General features: G+C 41.7%; 1 pseudogene; it reads right to left on the bottom strand.

The window, feature by feature from the left end:
- Positions 1-4738: 4738 nt before the first annotated feature.
- On the bottom strand, positions 4739-5716 carry LOC127204968 (glyceraldehyde-3-phosphate dehydrogenase-like; annotated as a pseudogene).
- Positions 5717-22253: the final 16537 nt, after the last annotated feature.

Genomic DNA, 22253 nt, shown 5'->3' with positions numbered 1-22253 from the left:
ATATCCAGGGCAGACTATTCTAAAAAACAGTTGTATGTAAGTCCTTATGCACTTACAGTCTTTCTGCCCTCTCTCCCATGAGGTTAACTGATCTTCTGTTTGGGGCTGGGCACCACACAGTCACTTATTCTCTGCATTGTGACTAACGGTGGATCTCTGTAACAGCCTTTGTCTTCTGTAAAATGGAGCTTCTTTGATGAGGGGTGATATCTACTCTCACCTACGGACATCAGAAGAAGTATTGAGAAAGCAATTGGAAACTATATGAATTTAGGACCACAGTAATGGTAAGTTCTCCTCTAGGGTCTATGACCTTGCCAGCCACAGGTCCTTGGCTAGGATTACAGTACCAGGCATGTGTTCCTTTCTATAGAGCAGGCCTTTGGTCCAATTAGACAGTTCTGTTGGTTATCCCCAAGATACAGGAGCCACTATTGCACCACTGGGGACATCTTGCTCATCTGGCTATTCTTGTGAATTGTGGACTTTACATCTGGGCAGAACTGTTGATATCTTTTTTCCCTTGGCAGCTTGTCCAGCACTTTTGTATGCTAGTCCTCAGGGAGGACAATTCCAGTTCAGGTACCAGAATTTCTCAAAGTAGCTTCATTTCTTGAATTTCTGTGACTGACATACACGGTATCTATAGCAAGGGTCTTATCTACATGTTTTGGTAGGCAACCAACAGCAATGGCGGTGGCGATGGTGGTGGCGATGGCGGTTGCGATGGCGGTGGCGATGGTGGCGGTGATGGCAATAGCCTATATTGTTTTAGGAGTCTCTTTGACCTTTGACCAACGACTCAAAGGAAAGTGTTTCTGGTTTTGGCACGGGGTTGGTTTTTTTTTTTTTTTTTTTTTTTGTCAGTCTATAAATTTTAGGAGGTATTATTCTTCTGCGTGAGGTAATTCCATTAAACACACACACATGCATATATACAGTTTAAAGTAAGCTTTTTTTTGTTGTTGTTGTTTGCTTGCCTTTTTTTTTTTTTTTGAGACAGGGTTTCTCTGTGTAGCCCTGGATGTTCTGGACTCACTTTGTTGACCAGGCTGGACTCGAACTCACAGAAATCTGCCTGCTTCTGCTTCCCCCAGTGCTCTGATAAAGACATGCACCACCACATCTGGCTAATAGTAGGTTTTCACATGGCTTCCCCATACCTCCTTCATGCCATTTATCTCTCATTCCTTCCTCTTCGTCTGCACTACTCTCCTCCTTCCTACTCCAGTAATGTCCAATTGGGATTTTTATTTTAAACCTCTGGCCTGGTCAGATATCAATCAAAGAAAACCTTTTAGTTAGGAAGTTACAAGAGGTAATCTGGAAAGCAAAGTAAGAGATTGGATCGGAAACATTTTCACCTGGAGCAGAGTAAATAGGTACTGTTCAGAACCCAGAGTCTCAAGAAGCTAAATATCAGAACTGAAGAAGCTAACTATCATAGCAAAGTTGCCTAAAACAGCCGCACTGTGTCCTGGCTTTGGGCCTTAGAACTGAGACTATGCCGTGTTGCTTTCACTTGAACATTACTCCGTTTGTATTCTGCCCTCATTATGGGCAAAGGGTCCTGGCTATTAGACAGTTTTATGAGTTGAGTGAAGGCTGAAACAGACCCTGGGATCTCTAGCAAGTTGCTAACCACATGCACGGCCAATTGTCCTCAGGAAAAAAGTTTCTAACACAGTTTGCACATATTCCTGGTTCCTCCAGCCCACATCCTTTAGCGTTTATTTTGCACCATTTATTTTCATACTACAAGGACCGTTTCTTTCATTTGAGGAACAACTAAACAACTTCAGGAAAAATAAAACACAAAGTAAGCTATCTGTGTTTGAAAAAGCTATTCAAATATCTACCCCCTAAAAACAACAAGGGGGGCGGTTATTATACTTACTCTTTCATTTCCCAAACAAAGGAAGTAAATTCTTTCATCACTTTTTTGGTAAATCACACTGACCTCAACTTTTAAAATAATAGTTTCCTTGACAGCCATTTAATAATTGTGAGTGATCTACAGCTTGATTATAAAGTGTTCATCCAATGATCTATTTCCTTTACCCCAGAGGCCAACTACAAAGCTAGAGCATTATCTTGGTGATATTTTTAATAACTTCCCATGGGATTACAAGCTCCAACCAGCACTGACTCTGCAAAGGAGTTAGTCGTGTAATTTCACAGATTAGACACCACAGGGTTACTAGTGAGAAATTTTGGTTTGGTGATAAACTTTCTTTTCAGAAATATTTTGAGAGGCCCGTAACCTTTGGCTGACACCCAGCGGGGCTATTAGTGTACCCAAGGATGTGCTAACCAAACCCACAAGAGTCATTGGAACGTCTTTTCTTGAAAGCTGATTGTAAGGATTTTTGTAAAAAATAAAGACTCTATTAACAGATGGAAAGGACAGAGAAAAATAAAAAGAGCCAAGTAGAAAAAAAAAAAAAAAAAAAAAAAAAACAAACAAACAACAATAAGAATAAAAGGTAACTTCCGCTGATTGGCAAAGCTTCAGTTCCCAGTGTCTTACCAACCGTATGTTCGAGATGGAAAGTGCAGTTCGTATTTCAGTGTCATGCTGCCCTCCGTTCATAAACATGTATCATCCATCACTAAATATTTAGATCAGGATTGTTGGAGCTGAGCTCTGTGCCAGGGGTAAGAGGATTAATTCCTTTCAAGGTCCTCACATGATGGATTTTCCACTGAAGTAAACATCCGAGAAGTACTCACACTGAAGCCATAAAATTTATAAATAAAGTTTAAAGTTTAATTAAGTCAACATTATTTAAAGTGGTTGTCATATTTTATGGCAAACGTTTCATGTTTATTTTGCATGGCTCCTCATAAATAGCCCCCCCTGACCGGACAAAAGGCCCAGCTAGGCTAAAAGGTCTGGACTTGGGGCCAGAAGTTGAGGAATTTTTGAATTGGGGATAATGGAGCTCTTCCCCATCATGCTTAGCGTGCGAATTAAACTGTGAGGCAGCAGCATCCAGCTCCGAAAGAACGCTTAGAAAACTCCTCCACGACTTTATCAATCAGACTGTGGGAAAATGATACACTCACGTGGGAAGAAATAGAAACTAATAAATGAAGCATAGTTGGAGTAAGAAATAGAAAAATTAATTGCTTTTCAAGTCCTTCAAATAATAGAAAGCATAAAAGAGAAAAAAGTTAATGAAAAGTTAGTTCACATTTTTATTTGCCTCAACGTTTTTCGTGGGGAAACACAGCACTTGAAAACAGCTAAAGTTAACCTCAAGGTTGCTTTGTAGCTGAGGATGACTTTGAACTCTGATCCTCCTGGTTCTACCTCAGAAATGTTAGCATTTAGAGTAGTGGTTCTCAACCCTTTCACAGAGGACCACCCTGCATATCAGATGTTTACGTTAAGATCCACAGCAATAGCAAAATTACAGTTATGAAGTAGCAACAAAAATACATTTATGGTTGGGGATCTCCACAACCTGAGGAACTGTATTAAATGGTCAAGGCACAAGAAAGGTCAAGAACCACCGATTTAGAGGCACATGTCATTGCATTCAGTTAAAATGCCTTTTCTTAAAAGGTGGTTCATCAGATGTGCGTGACCCCCCAAAGCACAGTAATTTAGGGCACCTGATATTTCTTTCTTAATATCAAATCAGGAGTTCTTACACTCCTGATGTACATGGCATCGTACAATGACTTCAGTGTTTAAAAAGAAGTGTGAAGGCATTAACACAGCTAATGGGAGCTCTTTGGCAGAAGTCAAAGCACAGTTGTTCACATACTAAGGACGTGTATAGTAAAAGCTCCTTTGGCCTGAATGTCAGTGCAGTGTAAAGAGGCTGCTGTAGCTGTAGCCGACCTCCAGCGCACCAGCGCCGTGTGAAGAGACTGCTGGGGCTGTTGTAGACCACCAGCGCACCAGTGCCGCCTTGATGCTTTGTGAGTGAGGCCTGAAGAAGTTGACTGCTGGCTACACGGATCTAGAAACTGATAGTTTCTCACTATCCTCTTCCTGCTCTCCTACCCACAGTGCTCATACTTGACCTGCAGAGCAAAGTATGGCAGGTGTAACCACGGTCTTTGAGAGGAGGGGCACAAAGCTGGGGAGAGCCCACTACTGCCCCTAGTGGCTCTTCCCACATATACTTTTACAACCAGGTGGTCTGGTATAAGAGATTCATCACAGTCTGCCATTTTCCCCGGGGGGAAGTAAAGATGTATGCACAGTCTACAATCCTACATGGCCAGGGAACCGTGAACTAATGGTATCAGTTGCCAGTGCCATCGTGACCACATCTTTAAAGTTATACAGTAAATTAAATACAAAATATCTTCCCAAATTACTAAATTATAGCTGAGAATGACTTAATTTTTCTTCTAAATTGGGTCTCTTTCTGCGTTTTGAAAAGCCCCCAATCATTCATACATATGGGGAACATTTTCCATCATTCTGAAATTTGTCAAGCAAAACAAAAATTCATCTTATTCTTTTTCCTTAGACAATATCTTTTTGCATGTTCACTTTCAGAATATTAAATTTAACATTTAATATTTTATTTTTTAGGTGCAGTGAACTTTATTGATGGTATTCAAGAGAGTAGGGCTTCCTGGGCTCCTTCCATTATTCTGGGGTCTAAGATGGATACTGTGAGGGGAGATGCTCAGTGTCAGGGGCTGAGTTGGAACAGGGACTCCTCAGCAGCCGAGGGCCTCTCTCTTGCTGGGGTGGGTGGTCCAGGGATTCTTACTTCCTGGAGGCCATGTAGGCCACGAGGTCCACCACCCTGTTGCTATAGCCATATTCATTGTCATACCAGGAAATGAGCTTTACAAAGTTGTCATTGAGAGCAATGCCAGTCCCAGCATCAAAGGTGGAAGAGTGGGAGTCACTGTTAAACTCCCAGGAGACAACCTGGTCCTCAGTGTAGCCCAAAATGTTCTTTATTGGGCCCGCAGATGCCTGCTTTACCACCTTTTGGATGTCATCATGCTAGGTGGGTTTCTCCAGTCTACATGTCACATCCACAATGGACACGCTGGGCTTAGGAACATGGAAGGCCATGCCAGGGAGATTCCTGTTCAGCTCTGGGATGATCTTGCCCAAAGCCTTGGTGGCACCAGTGGATGCAGGGATGATGCTCTGGGGAGCCCCATGGCCATCATGCCACAGCTTTCCAGAGGGATCATCCACAGATGTCTGGGTGGCAGTGATGGCATGGACTGTAGACATGAGTCCTTCCATGATGCCAAAGTCATCAAGGATGACCTTAGCGAGGGGGGCTAAGCAGTTGGTGGTGCAGGAAGCATTGCCGACAATTTTGAGTGGCTTGTCATACTTCTTGTGGTTCACACCCATCACAAATATGGGGGCATCGGCACAAGGGTTGGAGATGCTGACCCTTTTGGCTCCACTTTTTATGTGAGCCCTGTTCTCCATGGTAGAGAAGACACCAGTAGACTCCACAAAGTACTCAGCACCAGCATCACCCCATTTGATGGAAGACAGTGATGGGCTTTGGTTGATGACAAACTCCCTGTTCTCAGCCTTGACTATGCCATTGAGCTTGCCATGGGTAGAATCATACTGAAACATGCAGACCATGTAGTAGAGGTCAATGAAAGGGTCATTGATGGCAACAATGTCCACTTTGCCAGATAAGAAGCAAGCCCTGGTAACCAGGCGCCCAATACGATCAAATCCGTTTACTCCGACCTTCACCATTGTGTCAAAGGATGAAGCTGGCACTGGACGAGAGGATGTGGCTGTCGCTGGAACAGGGAGGAGCAAAGAGCCAACATTTAATATTTTAAATGTGAGGAATAGTTGTAAATTGAATGAGTAAACATCCAGTTAAATATGTATACTTGAAACAACATTTTGATGTTAAAAGAAATATAAGTTGATTTAAGAATTAAGGTGTACACTATTACCTAGAAAGTCCACAATTTCTTATTTCTTTAATTTTTCTAATCTATACATAATTTTCTGTGTAAAATTTAATGCCAAATAATTTTCTTTCCATAGTACTTCCTATGTCAAAAATAACAAAACTATTCTGCTTTTACAGGATTACATATTTTATGAAATAAACCCCATGAAAAGGAAGAGAAATAAGAATATACAAATTTTACGTGAAAAGAGCATTTCAGTTATATTTCTTTTTATTGGGAGACAAAAACATCATGCCAGATGCAGTTAAATTTTCTGAGTATGTGTTGGGAAAATACTAATCCTAAATGAGCTACTTATTATTCCGACCTCAGCCACAGGCTCATCAAAAGGGATGCTGAAACCTACTAACAGTCACTAAGACAAAATACCACATGTCCCCACACTCCTGGAAGATGTGTTAGTGTTTGTCATGTACAAAGGGCTGTCAGGACAGCTTTACATGTCCTCTCCTAATTTGTAGCTGTTAAACTCAGATTTTGTTTTCTCTGTTGATCTTCAGTAATATTCACACATAAACTTTTAGGTATCGAAAACGAAATTGAGGAAATTACCACCATCACTCAGTTCTTGGATTAAAAAAAGAACCCAATTTGAATATTGTAAATTGCATGTAACATTTTTAATGTATGGGTCACCCAACTGTATCGATATTTTAATGAATAGGAGGAAAATGCCGACCACAAAATTGTACTTTCTTTTCCACTGTGCCATTTGCTAAGAGAAATCTTTTTTTCATTTGCACCTAACCTCAGTTAACTAACTTTCGGAGTGCGCTTTTCACTGCTTATAAGCTGTGGGCCACAAAGGGCCACTGTTAGTTAACTCCATTGACGCTCTTTGTTCAAGGGAAGTGTGTGTGGCGAGTGACTCTGATGTTTGAGCTACTATATTGCATTCTATAATGGAGCCAGAGTGAGGAGAGAAAGGGATAGTGAGACGAAACCTTTCCTATAATTAACCCTGAGACCATAAACCTTAGTTTTTCTATCAATAAAAGATCCATGTAGAAAGAGACACTTTTAAAGCAGAATAAATAAGTAATGTATATGCTCCTAAGCATAGGTTTCCAAATGCCTGCTACAAATATATCAATTATTCCTCAAATATCTGTTGAATATCTCCTGTAAAACACGTTGAAGAGATGGACTCATACTTTTAATATGGGGTGAAAAAATTCCTTTAGAAATCTGTAAGTTTTATATAAAAGCATATACCTGCACTTAAAAATGTTTATACAAATATGATTTTAATATATTTATATTTACTCTAAATAAAACACATACAGGGTATACAAATGTGGATTGTTCTGTGGGTTGTTTTTTTAAAAAAATCATATCTTTAATAAAAGGAGGAGTGAATAAAATTTAATTCTTAGTCCAGTTAGTTCCTAAATGTCATCAGTTCCCCAGGTTTTCAGATATGACTGAAAACGTGAACTTAGTAGGAGATTTTCTTCCCTTTTTATCCTTTACCATCTTACAAAAATAAGCCTAAGGAAGAATCTGCAATAAATATAAATATTGCTGTTTTATCTATAGCACAAGTCTAGTATTTTCATCTATTCTGCCCAAACTACAAATCCTAGTGTTATTTATTACCTCACTACAACGTAAAAATGTAAATGAAGAGCCGCTACATTCCCCTGCTAGAATGCTTTGGTTCAGCCATAATTTGACCATGCTTTCCGAGCTAGCGTGTGATTTCTGTTTAATTTTATTACGAGTAACCAAGAGAGACAAACCACACAGGTAGCGATCGAAACTATGAACAAGAAAAACTAAAATTCACTTTCCAATAGCCTTAACGTGGCCTCACAGTGAGGCGATTTTACTTAAAACATCCACATGAGTTCTCAGAATGCACCCTACGTCCACTTCCCACATGGCTGCAACCTCACAGTGGAAGAATGCACTAGCAGGACATGCAGCAATTAAAACCACGGATTCACAGCACAGGAAGAGCAGACAGTCTCAAACACTGGAGACACTCCACAGTAAGTCCGTCTTGACTTAATGCAGCCTTAAAGAAGCAACTAGGCTCTTCACGTGTATCTCATCAGGTGGTCCGCTGTGCTATCTTACAGTTGGGTGACCACAGATGTCAATCATCTGCTGTGTCTTCCATGAGACTTAGAAGATGTCCTACCAGAAGACATATGTTTAAGGAGATAGGACTCCAGCTTTGAAGAATAAATTACCTGTTTAAAAATATATATAACTGCAGTCTTTGCACCTTCTGGAACCAAACCAAGCCTTAGTTTAAAAACTGAGAAATACTCTAATTGAACATAAAAACTCCAAAATGAATGTGGCGTCACAGAGATGTCAATATGAAGACTTTTTTTTGGAAGAAAAGGTGTGGTAGATTGTGGGGGGAAAAGTGGCCATAGACTTCTTTCAGCAATGTATTTCCCCCTGTAAAAGAACTGTACTGCTACTCCCAACCAAAGGTGCACACTTCTGCACTCCTGGAAAACTGTTTTCAACCATATGACTTGCCTAACCAATGAATATGGTGAGTGTGACACATCCCATTGGGGCTTGGCAGTTGCCAGAAAGATTTCCATCACAGCTGGAGAAAGCCTAGGCCAGCCCTGCAGGACAGGAGGATTCTGGGTCCCTGGCTGGCACCCTGCCCACTGCCTGCGAAGGAGAGAGGCAATGAAATATCCTACCCTATCTAGCCAAGGAATCAGGTGACCACAGTCATCACAGATGAAAGCAGGAAGATGCAGGAACAAGCGCTGAATTCTGGACCTTGTAGTTTGTTAAGATAGAAAATGCTTTGATACAGTAATTAAACATAGACAGACAGACATGCATGCACACACATAGGCACACACACACACATACACACACATGTGCACACACACTTACACACACATGAACACACACACATTACACTCACGTACACACACATACACACACACTCTCTCTCTCACACACACACGCATGCACACACATACACACATGTGTACACACGCGCACGCAAACACACCATGAATTCCTGTTCATTTCACCAGCAATGGTGTGCTTGTAGTCTTTTTCATACCTAACTTTTCTTTGTGATCAACTTATGCTTTTAGTAGATGGCTCGACTTCAGCGGAACGCCTTTTCTCTGGAAAACATCAACTGAGTTATTCACCGAGGAAGCCACAGTTTCATTAGAATTCTGTCTCTGGAAGCAAACGGTGTTTGTCACAGCTGTAATCTCAAGGGTCTCTGCAGTCAGATGAACAGTAGGTAGAGATTAAGTCACAGCTTGACTTCCAGGAGCCCTAATTGTCTTCCGCCTTGGGAGCTCCTTCCTCCACAGACAGATTGGCAGGCTACAGATTACGACTGCTTTGGGAGAAAACTAAACACACGAACATCACATATTATTCAAATTAAAAGTTTTCTATTTCTGCTAATTCTAAAGGAAATGAAAGATTTCTCTGGATTCCTGAAAGCAAATGTATTCTGGCATGGGGCCTTTTCTCTGTGTCTTATAAATAAGTCAGCTTAGCTAGACGGTAAACAAGATGACATAGAGGGACAGTGGTGGCACACACCTTTAATCTGGCATTCAGGATGCAGAGGCAGGTGGATCTCTGAGTTCGAAGCCAGCCTGGTCTACATAGTAAGGTGTAGGACAGCTAAGGCTACACAGAGAAACTCTGTCTCAAAAAAAAAAAAAAAAAAAAAAAAAAACCAACAACAACAACAAACAAAAAACAAAAAAAAAAAAAAGAGAAAGAGAAAGAAAGAAACAAAAATGAAGTTATTTTCTTCTTTCTTTTCTTTTCCTCCTTTCAGACCTTCAGCCCTGCCAGTTCATAACCACACACACTGTGTGTGTGTGTGTGTGTGTGTGTGTGTGTGTGTGTGTGTGAGAAATGTTCGGCTTCTTATGTGTAAAGAAGATAAACTACGCAGCCTGGTGCTCTACATGTACCTTTCACAACCTGAGGTGGTTTTGTCATAGAGGCAACTGCAGAGGATCTCGGAGGACAGAACCATTCATAGCTTACAACGGTTAAAAAAAAAAAAAAAAAAGGAAAAAAGAAAGGAAAGAAGTTCAACACAAGGGAATCTTCAATATAAACATTAATAGTTTCCCACATCTTTGTTTAGAGAATAGCCCGAGGATTTCTAAACTTTTAGATCTTATTCATTCCAGAGCTGGTTCACTTATGGCCACATAAATCTTGGCCCTTTAGAAGTTCCAAGATTAAAATTCTTTGGAAACTAGAGTCCCAGAGAGCTCACAGGTGATTCGTATAAAGCAAATCTGATGTGGGACACTCCAGAGCCCGGACACGCTCTGAGATCATCCGAGCCTCGCTCTCACGTGAGTTTAGAGAGCGCAGATTCAGAAAAGACGCTTTGAAAGAGTATCTTGGTAAAAGTTAGACTATTCCCCTTTAAAAATAACTAGTTTGCGTGTCTTTTTTTTTTTTTTAACTACAAAGGAAAGACTTCTTCGGTGTCGTTATTAGCTACTTTCTATTGCTCTGATAAAATACTATCACCAAAAGCAGTTTGAAGTTTCAGGTTTTGTTCCAGAGGACTGGAAGTTCATGGCGGTGGGGCAGGAGGCTCCACTTGGACATAGAAAGCACAGGAGTGACCTGGAGTGTGGCGAGGCTGTATATTCTTCTTTGTTTGTTTGCTTGCTTTGTTTTTCAGGACAGGGTCTCTCTGTGTGGCCTTGGCTGTCCTGGACTCGCTTTGTAGACTAGGTTGGCCTTGAACTCACTGAGATCTGCCTGCCTCTGCCTCCCCGAATGAGTGCTGGGATTACAAGGCTGAAGCCTAACCCCAGTGACAAACTTCCCATGCAAAGCTGCCCCTCCTAAGGCTTCCACACCAGCACTGCCAACAGGGGTCTCTGTTCAAATTCATGAGCCTACAGGGCATTTCTCATTTAAATCCTCACACGCTGCAGAGAGCTCACAGTTAGCTCTTTCTGAGGTGAAAAGTGAAAACCATGCGCTATGGGTTGGTTGTGTGAGTGCCCCTCCAATGTCCATGTTCAAGATGTCCCCAGGGTGGCATGGTTTATGTGTGATGTCACTGAGGAGGTCACTCTGAATGGGATTTGGGGATTCCATCCATGCAGATTTCTCTTCGGGTCCCTAGCTAGTGAGATAGGCAGTTTATTCTACCAATCTATGCTTACCAGAAACCCAAAGTATGCAGCCACTTGCTCTTACGCTTGAAACCCTAGACATCAACCAGCAAAATTTCCTTTCTCTTGTAAGACAATGACACTAGGTATTTTCTTATAGTGGCAAAAAGCTGAACAATTCTCTATGCAAAGGTTGCGAGGCAAGACGTAACTGCAAAATATGTTTTATTGCCTGTATTTAAACAATCTTGTTTTATTTTTAGATTAGTGCTTTAGGAAGCTTATCTATAAAGTTTCCAATGTAGAAAAGTAACTGAAGTTAATGAAAAAAGAAAGTGAAGTTAAAATTAAAGCTACATTCCCCCCCCATCTCAGAGCTCCACAAACTCCTGAATTTTGTATAGAAGGTTCTATAACTTCTTTCCTTAAATACTGCTAGTTTTTGAAATGAAAAGGCCATAAAAAATAACCACATATATTCTATAATGAAAAATATTCCAGAAGTTTCTGTTACTTGTGCCCATTAGGGCTATAATTTCACCAATATCTTCAATCTATTCTTTGTTCTACTTCACCACCCTCCGTGGTTTATCTGACTTGTCATTTTCCCCTCCAGTTCATCCTCTTCTCTGGAGTTCATTATTTTCTCACCACAGGAATCATCGCCTAATCTTTTACTAAACACTGTTCCTTGGGGTTGTGTAATTATGGCTCGAATATTTGAAGCCCAAAGGTAGAAAGAAGAGAAGGTAAGGACCACTTTTCACTACCTCCTACACTCACTTCCTCAATTAGTCCCATGAAGGCCCCATATAAGCAAAATAGAACACTCTTCTCTATCTGACACCCTAGGACCCCTAGGAGATACCAAAAGTTTCTAGAAATGACACGTGTTTATATCCAAGCCATCTTTCCAAGTATCTTCATCAATCTAGGAAGTATCTCAAACCCATATCTTTTAGTTTGGAAAGTATTACTGAATTCTTCAAAAATAGTATGAACAAGTGTGCTGACCTAGAGCAGAGCCATTGTTTGGATTTACAGAGATGGTTTCCAGGTGCAACATAACAGAGTCCCAAGCCAACAGCAGGAGGAATGGCAGCATCTCAAGGCTCATTCCTCATGCTCAGGTTTGTCACATATTCATTCTACTGTCATCACATCTTCCAAGGTCACAGGTCACAAGGGATATGAAAGCTACTCTCAGTTTTCTGGATGGAGTAAAATGTTTGGTGATACGATTTTAGACAATACAATAAATACATTAATGAATTATTTAATCAATTATTAAATTAAAACGGGAAGGCATGCATGAGATCCAAATTCCTTTATGTGTGTGTGTGTGTGTGTGTGTGTGTGTGTGTGTGTGTGTGTGTGTGTTTTAAAGATTATTGTGGCCTATTCTGCTTATTTTCTCAGCCCCATCTTGTGCTTCTGTGGCCTTGTTCAATCTCTCTGCCTGACTTCTCTCAGCAAGAACTTCACTTGGTATCTTTTCTCCCCCCTCAAGACAGCATTTCTTTGTGTACCCTTGGCTGTCCTAGACTTGATTTGTGGACCAGGCTGGCCTCTGGAACGCACAGAAATCCACCTGCCTCTGCCTCTGCCTCTACCTCCCCAAGGCACACAGGTGTATACCACTGCCCTGGCCTCATTGAGTATCTTGTTGTCCCACCCCTCCTACTTCCGGGTTGGACTTCTTTACTCTGTGATCCATAAGCAACATAAGCATCTTTCTATCATCACCTCTACCACATAACTCGGCCTTTGTGGTTTTCTTAATTGCTTCGCTTGTGTGACTATCTTTTAGTTTGTGCTGCAGTGTGCACATTACAGACAGGAGCCATGGGGCTTTGACAGCTCAGCTCTTAAAATAACGCTGACCTCATGGTAGGCGAACATGGGTTAGATGTATAGTTGTTCTCCACAGAATGCTTCACAGGCACCGAGTAGATCGGCTCAACAGTTCCAGTCAGGACACGCACGCCCTTTCAGTGCTACGGTTTGGATATCAAATAACTGTCAAAGGCCGGTGCGTTATGAGAACCTGGTGCTCAATGCGAGGCACTATTGCAAAAGTGATACCTTTAGAAGGCGGAGCCTACTGAGAGGAAGTTACACGATTGGAAGATCTCTACTTCTTCCTGTCTCTTTGCTTCTAGGCTGCCATGTGTCATAGAGCTCTCCATACCTGCTGATATTCTTTCTGCCTTGCCTTGGGCCTTGAACAAAAAGGGGGCAAGTGACCACAGACTGAAATCTATAGAACCATGAGCCAAGGTAATCCTTTCCTCTCACGATTACTTCAAGTGCTTGTTAGGCTAATGGAAAGCTAATTAACATGCTCATTAGTTCCTTTCGTGTCATCTGAGCATTTGTCACAGCCCACCACTGAATTCTTAAGATTGAATGACCCATCACATAATTACAACCTTTCGCAGTTGTAATTTTCCAGCATGGATTTTGAGATGGCTCAGAAAGAAAGCAATTTCATCATGTTCCTACAGATAGATTCTTCCCTGGCTCAGGTAGAGGTTCTTGGATTTCATCAGCCTTTCCCTTGCTTGGATGTTTGAACTGTTCACCTTTGTCATCAATTCCGTCATTGTGCCAGCACGCAATTTTACATTTTATCCTCATTCGTAAATTAACTTTGAAGTTTAGTGCTCTGGCTAAAATGCAGAAAAGTTGATGTTTATCTCCATGTTTTCTTGTCTTACTATCTTACTCTTCTTTTTAAAAGTGTTTTTAGTTGCTATAGAATGACTGCCCTTCCCCGTCGCTTTCCTCACGTCAGCCCTCCCAAGTACCATTCCTCCAACTTCTCCCACGCCCCCATTCCCAAACTGATGGCTTCTTTTACTTTGATTATTGAATGCCAGGAAGTCTGAAGTGAAACAATCTTTCTTAGATACGGTGCATAAATATAGACTTGAGCAATGGCAATATCAATGGACATAATAGTGTGGAGGGGGAAGATTTTCACAGGGTCCCACACCTAGACAAAGGCCTAGTGACTGCTGGGAAAAGGAGACTTCATCTCTCCCAGGGATCAGCCCCTTCATTGCTTGGCCAATATAGAGCGGTCAGCCCTGAAACTGTGTAGAGCAAAAGTGGACTCAGCAACTTATGTTTATGTATTTCTCTCTCTCTCTCTCTCTCTCTCTCTCTCTCTCTCTCTCTCTCTCTCTCTCTCTCTCTCTCTCATTTATTTGCTCATGTGTTTCTGCGTGCAGGGCACAGCTTTGGAGTAATACCATAGCACAACCTTGAAAGGTCAGTTCTTTCCTTCCACCATGTGGCTTATGGAGACTGAACTCAGGTCCCCCGGGGTCAGCATCGCTAGCATTATCTGTTCAGCCATCTTGTTGGCCCACGGTCTCCTTTCATAATGGCAGAAACAGCAGTGGAATTTTTTTCTTAGATTTTTATCTTATTTTATATGTATGAGTGTTCTGCCTGCACGTAGGTATGCAAGTATGTCATGTACATGCAAAGCCCTTAGAGGCCAGAAGGAGGCATATGATCCCCTGGAACTGGACGTACCATGGTTGTGTGCGTATTGGACACTGAACCCAGGTCATCTGTAACAGCACATGCTCGTAACCACCAAGCCATCTCCAGGCCCAAGTGCCAGCTCTCCGACCTGTCCCAAATGCACCCCTACTGTTTACCTCTCAGCCATCACATTTGTCTCCATCTACTCTCCCCAGGGGCTACTGGAAGGAACTCCTGGGGCTCCTCCATCTCCTTAGTGAGAGGCAGTGACTGTGTACCAGTGTCTGCCTCTGAGCCCTGCCTGTCATGGAGTCCTTTCTGTCTTGGCATCTGCTGCACTCTCATATTCTGTTTCTCTCATCGTCATGGGGGGAGGGGGGAGCAGGGGGAGGGGAGGGCGCTGCAGAAGCTACATCCTCAACAGCTCAATAAATGTTTACTGAATGAGACCTTTATTGGGCCAATCCTGTTGCATTTGCCTGTTGTTGTTGTTGTTGTTGTTATGGAGAGTCACAGGATGTGGCTCCTTGTTTTGTTACAAGTTCAGGCTCTGAGCAAAGGAAGCTAAGACTGAGGACTTCACAAGCTCTTCCTCCTTTGTTGTCCAGCACAGATGGTGATAACACTGATAGGATCTTATAAGGATTAGTGAATCAACACACAAACATTGAGTTCTAGACAATTGCATTTGATAATAACAGTACTAAGTTTTTGAGAGATGTTGATTTCATTATTGCTAAATTTTCACCCATTCTTTCTTCCCTTCTGTTTTCCCTCCCTCCCTTCCTCCTTCCGTCCCTCCCTCCCATCTCTCATTCTTTTCTTCTCTTGCTCCTGCTCATTTGAATTCAATTTTCTTTCTTCCTTTCCTATTTTTTTCCTCCTTACAATCAACTCGCGACCTCCTAGCGAGGGAGAAGGACCTGCTCCAAGGAGTCACACAAACAAATGCGCCCCTTGTGAGGCGAGGTCCTCTTGATGTGACATTTAGAGATGGAGTAAACAGTTGCACTGTAGCAGTTGTCATGCCCAGTCAGGAATGTGACTGCAGGACAGCCTGCTGTGGCCTGGATGTACAAAGAATCTCCCCAAAGGCAGAGAGACATTTCTAGGATGTAATTTACATCACACCTGCAACACAGTCCTGTGGAAAGCCTCAGGATAGTTTCTCCATACCCAGTGCCATCTCAAATCCCTCTCAGAACCTTTTTAGAGCTGGTCTTTGTTTTTAATTGGAAAAAAGGACTTCAGCCTACGTCATGGGAGCATATGACTTTAACCCTCAGAGGATGATTTCTCTGGAAGGCAGGTTGTCCTACTATTTCTTCTTCAAATATTATCATAAGGATGGAATTTAAAAGGCAGCATCACTGGTCTTCATGCAAATATTGAATTGCCCGTGGCCTCTCTGATAGCATCAACATTTCAAAGTGATCTGTCTGTGTGTATAAGTTTGCTTTTAGTCATAATAAATGTCTAGGAAAAACTGAATGTATGTGTTTGTTGTAGAAAGACTGTTATTCTTATGATTTTATGAGTAATTGTGACAAGGATAATTGGTTTGGTTATTAAGAGTCTCTGCAACACTGGGATAGGTAATGTGGAATATTGTATACAGTAGGCATGGAGTGATTATTTTAGAGATAAATGATGTGGTGGTTTGAAAAGAAATTGGCTGCATAGGCTCACACATTTTAATATTTGGTCATCGGGGAGTGGTGCAGGTGATAAGATGACGGAGGAAGGGTCTGTGTTTGTGTTGGCTTCCTCAATATGTAGTGTATCCATCAGAGAAATGTAGCCAGTAGCACTTACTAAGATAGATTTACTAAGATATGTATTACAAGGAATCACCTTGTGCATTTCTGATGACTGGCAAAGCAAATCCATATTACGTAATGCAGCCATGAGGAGAAACATCCAGGGAGGTCCTGGCATAATGTTGCTTTGAAGGGCAGAGTTTCCACTTCCTCCAGTGAGCCTCGGTTCTGATCTCAGGAATTTTGATTATCTTTCTGCATGCAGTCTACTGGTTATGGAGTTTATGTTTATCTGAAAAAGGTCTTCAACTCAAAACCTAGATTAGCATTTGGTTCACTAAGTAGATACTTAAGTCAGCTGAGTAGACATGTAAAGCCGACTGGCCACCACAACTGCCTCCATCTCGGGTGACTTCCACTTACATCATTTGAACTTACACTCACATGCTCAATAGCTACATAAAGATAACAGGAAAAGCCCATACATTCTACTCATGGGTAGCATGAGTCACCTAGCTTCTCTATGATCCCAGATGTGCTAACAGAAGACACTGTGAAGTCCTTGGTCTGTAGTTTAATATAGTACAATAGAGTTAACACATATTCTGTTAGAGGAAGAGAGGACAGGTGAAAGAAGAACTGTAAAAATATGTGTTAAACACAATAATGAACATTCATAGTTAAAGAATGGCATCAATAACTACTAGGGTCCCCCTTTCTGCAACTGGTATTTGATCATAATTGATCCAGTATTCATTTGTTTGCTGACAACAGGTGCTTAAAACTGTCATTTATTTTACCTGAAGCAGAGCGTGTTTAGTATTCGCTCTTGAATAATTAGGGGCATTAGCGGTCTTGCTGGGATTGGATCTCTGTGCCCCATGGACTTTAATTACAGGTCGTGGTAGGCCTAGGAGACTCCTCAAGCTGACTCTTGTTTTCCACATGCACATATTTTTATTGATCCTTATTGTGCTGGTAGGAACCTAACTTCCCCTTTGGCTGTCAATGTCAATCACTTCAGCTTTTGATGTACTTTCATCTTAAAGATAATAGTCCACCCACACAAATTCTCCTTTTGGTTGTGAGCTGAGCATGTTCAGTCACATAACTTATTAAGAGTATCTCAACAACTTCTTCTTCTTTTTCTTTTTCTTCTTCTTCTTCTTCTTTTTCGTCCTCCTCTACCACCACCTCCTCCTCCTCCTTTTTTTTTTTTTTTTTTTGAGACAGGATTTCTTTGTGTAGCCTTGGCTGTCCTTGACTCATTTGTAGACCAGGCTGGCCTTGAACTCACAGAGATCCTCCTGCTTCTGCCTCCCAGCGTGCTAGGATTACAGGCATGTGCCACCATGCCAGGTGAGTATCTCAACTTCTTATGCTATGGAGTTCCTAGACCTTTCACTAGGGAAGAGCACCCTTAAGTTGTTCTGTCAACATTATTTTCCTGTCTCTGAATCACAAATGTCTTATCAATACACATTCAGTTGCTATTTTGTACCCATGAGACCCATTCACCATAATGTCATTGATATGAGGGAACAGCATGAAATCTGTAGGGAGGAACGAGCAACTCAGCTAACTGAGGATAACATAAAGCTAGAGAGTTTGTCAGTGAGCATGTGTAAAACAACGGGCTCTGTGCTCCTTCTTCTTCTTCTTCTTTTTCTCCTTCTTCTTCTTCTTCTTCTTCTTCTTCTTCTTCTTCTTCTTATTATTATTATTATTATTATTATTATTATTATTTGTTTTTTTGAGAGACAGAGTTCCTCTGTGTAATAGCCCTGGCTATCCTGGAACTATCTTTGTAGATCAGGCTGGCCTTGAACTCATGGAGATCCACCTGCCTCTGCCTCCCAAGTGCTGAGATTAAGGACATGTACAATCACGCCTGGATCATCTTGTGTATTACTAACCCCACAACAGTGTGGTGTCCCTGATCCCCCTTTACTGCTTGGAAAGGAGTCATCAGAACCTTAAAATGAAATTACGTTAGTCGCTCACTCCAGGAAATCCAGAGCAGCTCAGAGCCTTATCCTTAAGATTCTGGTCTTCTCGGAATCACTCCCCACACAAAAACCTGTTTGAGCCAGAGAATGTGAACTAGCTACAATCCCGTGCTATCCTATCGTCACATCACACTCTTGACATGTCTCACCCTTGTTGCTGCTGCTGTAGTCATGTCATCCCACATCATCACAGCACGCCATCCAGCTATCAGAGCTAGCATCACAGAGCAAACTGTGTTAGCCCCCCAGCACCACACCTTATGCCATCTTCACAATGCATCATCTTCACCAGGCAATGTCAGCATCATCAACATCTCCATCACCACCACCACCACCACCAGTAGCAGCAGCAGCAGCAGCAGCAGCAGCAGCAGCAGCAGCATTTTATTCCCAGATTACATTGATTTAAAAGGATATTGCATCAAGCCTATACTAATATATCTAATAGGCTGCAGAGCCATCCAATTGTGAGATAAACACCTGGCAGCCTCCAAACCCTGTCATTTCTTACCAGACATCATGAGATGAAAAAAAATCACTTTTGGAAGCTATTGACCAGTTGAGAGTTTTCATATCTATGCAAACTATTAAGACAAACAAGAAAATTCATGCATCAAATGAACTTGTCTGTATGGATAAATTACATGAAATAAACTAGGCTATACCAGTCTTGGGTTTTTTAACTTTAAAATTATTTTCAAAACAGTGGAATAGTTAGATTGAACACAACCATTTTTTTGTGTGCTTTAATTATTTCTGTTGGCACAGAGCATGGAGGCACATGATAAATTCACCTTGAAAAAGAATATTCACTTCTTTAAGCAGTGATACATCGTCACCCTGAGTCATGCCACCATGTGAGATCGAGGCCATTGGTGAATCTTGTGGGATAAGGATTGGATGTTAACTTGCAAATGACAGCAGTTGAAAATTTAACTTTTGGTAGCAAAGTACCAAGATAAATATCAAAGCAGCAGTTCACCAGAGAAAAGGAACTTTATATGAGGGTTAAATAGAGTGCAGCGAAGTGATCTGGGGGCAAGCTGTAGCCCTAAAGCAAGCACCACTAGTAAATGCTATCTTATTCACACCAGCAGGGTTTAAGGGGCCACGTGTAACTTATGTGTGCCCAGATGAAGCCATCATTTTCTACAAAACCCATATCCACATATTTTTCTTTGTAATGAAGATAAAGTAGCACACATACCAAAAAAAAATCATTTGAATGGCGTTATAATTTAATTGGAAAGGATGATAAAGGGCTGTGTCCATTTAGGGTGTTTCTATTTTATTGCACAACATGGCTTACAATAAGAAGTTGGCTCCGGAAGAACAATTTGTTTCATAACAGTTGATACATTTGCTAAAATGCTTGTACGTTTGTTCTAATCACACTGCAATCTTTTGGGACTCTTTCAATAACAATAATTGAAACAATTAATAATACCTAACTGAAAAGATGGAAAAGTCATGATAGAGCTGCACAGTGCTGCTCTGTAGACATTTTATGGAGTACACGGCCTGCTTTACAGCGACTTCCTCGCAAAGAGCTCTTTCCCATGGAGTGCTGCTTAGACAGTTCGTGGGTGGCATTGGAGCCACTGGCTAAAGGGGGTGATATCTAAGTTTCAAGTGCAAATATTGTAGTGCAAAGGAAGGGAAAGTATAAAATGTGAGAGAAAAATCTAGGAATGATTGCACAGTCTTGTACTCTAGCACTGGGGAGGTCAAGGCAAGGACTGCAAACTGGAGGCCAAGTTGAGCCAACACACACACACACACACACACACACACACACACACACACACACACACCATATTACAAACAAGTGAAAAATGAAGCAATGTAAGACAAAAACAGAAACAGAATTCTAAGATGAAGTAAGAAACAAACAAACATAGGAAGATAGTGAACATTTTACAACAATATTTCCACAGGATGAACCTCTTTGTGATGACCTGAGCTGCGAATAGATGAAGGAAACTCCTTTATAATCCACTATACTAAGTGTGGAGAGGGATGCACGGTAGGGAAGTGAGGTACTCACAGAAAGCTTAACAAAATGAAAGATGTTTACAAAGCTATATGAAAGCATGTGATCTTCTGAGTCAGGAAAAACTCAACTAGAGGGAATAGTAGACCACAAAGGTGATGAAAGAAGACAGAAGGAAATACTTGGGGTTAAAGGTTAAATAGAAGATAGAGGGACTGGGAAGAGGTTAGGGAGGGGGTAGGTTAGCCAAGACTATGGATACAGGAAGAGACCATATAGAAATCACTTAGTTTGTAAGCTTATTAAAAGGTACACATTTATCTGTTCTGTTCTGTTCTGTTCTGTTCTGTTCTGTTCTGTTCTGTTCTGTTCTATTCTATTCTATTCTTTTCGTTGATGTTGTGTGTCAACTTGACACAAGCTGGAGTCATCACAGAGGAAGGAGCCTCAGTTGAGGAAATGCCTACATGAGATCCAGCTGTAAGGCTGATCAACTAGTGATCATTGGGAGAGGGCCCAGCTCGCGGTGGGTGGTGCCGTTCCTGGGCTGGGAGTCCTGGCTTCTATAAGAAAGCAGGCTGAGCAAGCCATGAGAGCAAACCAGTAAGCAGCACTCCTCCATGGCCTCTATGTCAGCTCCTACCTCCAGTTTCCTGCCCTGCTCAGAAAATGAAATGATATTTAAAGAAAAAGAATATTAAAGTGATTCATGAATGAACTAAGAAATGACTTTAGTACTTCTACAAGGGTCTAGATATGAGAGGAAGAATGTTTGGAGCACATGGTGGTGGGAACATTCATGGAACTCTGTCAAATTCCTAGGCTTCAGTAATGAAATGTTGAAACAGTTTCCCCACTAGCTAACTAGAAGATTAATATGGGATGGAAATGACTGATGTGGACTCTTGAAGCTGAGGTGCTAGAATGTTCTCGCTCTTCTTTATCAAGATCATGACCATTATAATTGCATCTTGGACTCATCACACTCTATTAATACCATCTGCTGTGGGTCGGAACAGACTTGACCTCAGCTTCTCTCCGTACATTTCATATGAACTTGCTGGCATCGGCTGTGGAGAGGATCCTAAAAATGGCATGCTGGAGGACCACAGAGCCAAACCAGCTCTTGGATGTTGATTATCTCTCAAATCCCACCTCATCATTTCACATCCTTCCTTTTCCTCTCCTTCTTTTCCATGCTTGTTTCTTACCGACTAGAGTCTCTAAAAATACATCATTTTACTATTCATTATATTTTCTCTCTCTTATAGTTGAGTACAAGGAACAAAATAATTGTCTGGCTTACAAGATGTGCAGGGGTAAAAATGGAGAAGAAATTGGAGGAATGGCCAACCAATGACTGGCCCAGCTTGAGACTCATGCTCTCATGAGAGAGAGCCCATCCCTTACACTATTAATGATACTCCCTTATACTTGCAGACAGAAGCCTAGTGTAACTGTCCTCTGAGACACTTCATCCAGCAAGTGATTGAAGCAAATGCAGAGATCCACAGCCAAACGTTAGGCAGACCTTGGGTAATCCTATGGAAGAGGGGGAAAACAGATTGAAGGAGCCAGAGAGGGCAAGGACACCACAAGAAAACCTAAAGAATCAACTAACTTGGGCCCATAGGAGCCTACACAGATGGAATTGCCAACCAGAGAGCATGTGTAGGCGGAACTATGACCTCCGCACATACGTAACAGTTATTCTGCTGGGTCTTCATGTGGAGCAGGGGGCTGTCTCTGACTCTGTCACCTGCCTTTGGGACCCTTTCTCCTAACAAGGCTGCCTTGTCTAGCCTCAGTAGAAGAAGATATGCCTAGTCATACTGCAACTTGATATGGCAAGGCTGGCTGATATCCATGGGAGGCCTCTCTTTTTCTGAGGAGAAGGGAAGGAGGGGTGGATGGGGTGAGCGGAGCAGAGAAA

The sequence above is a fragment of the Acomys russatus genome, chromosome 21, assembly GCF_903995435.1.
Source record: "Acomys russatus chromosome 21, mAcoRus1.1, whole genome shotgun sequence".
Classification (NCBI taxonomy): domain Eukaryota; kingdom Metazoa; phylum Chordata; class Mammalia; order Rodentia; family Muridae; genus Acomys; species Acomys russatus.
Note: the sequence above shows the minus strand (reverse complement) of the source record. Positions and strands in the feature narration are given on the sequence as shown.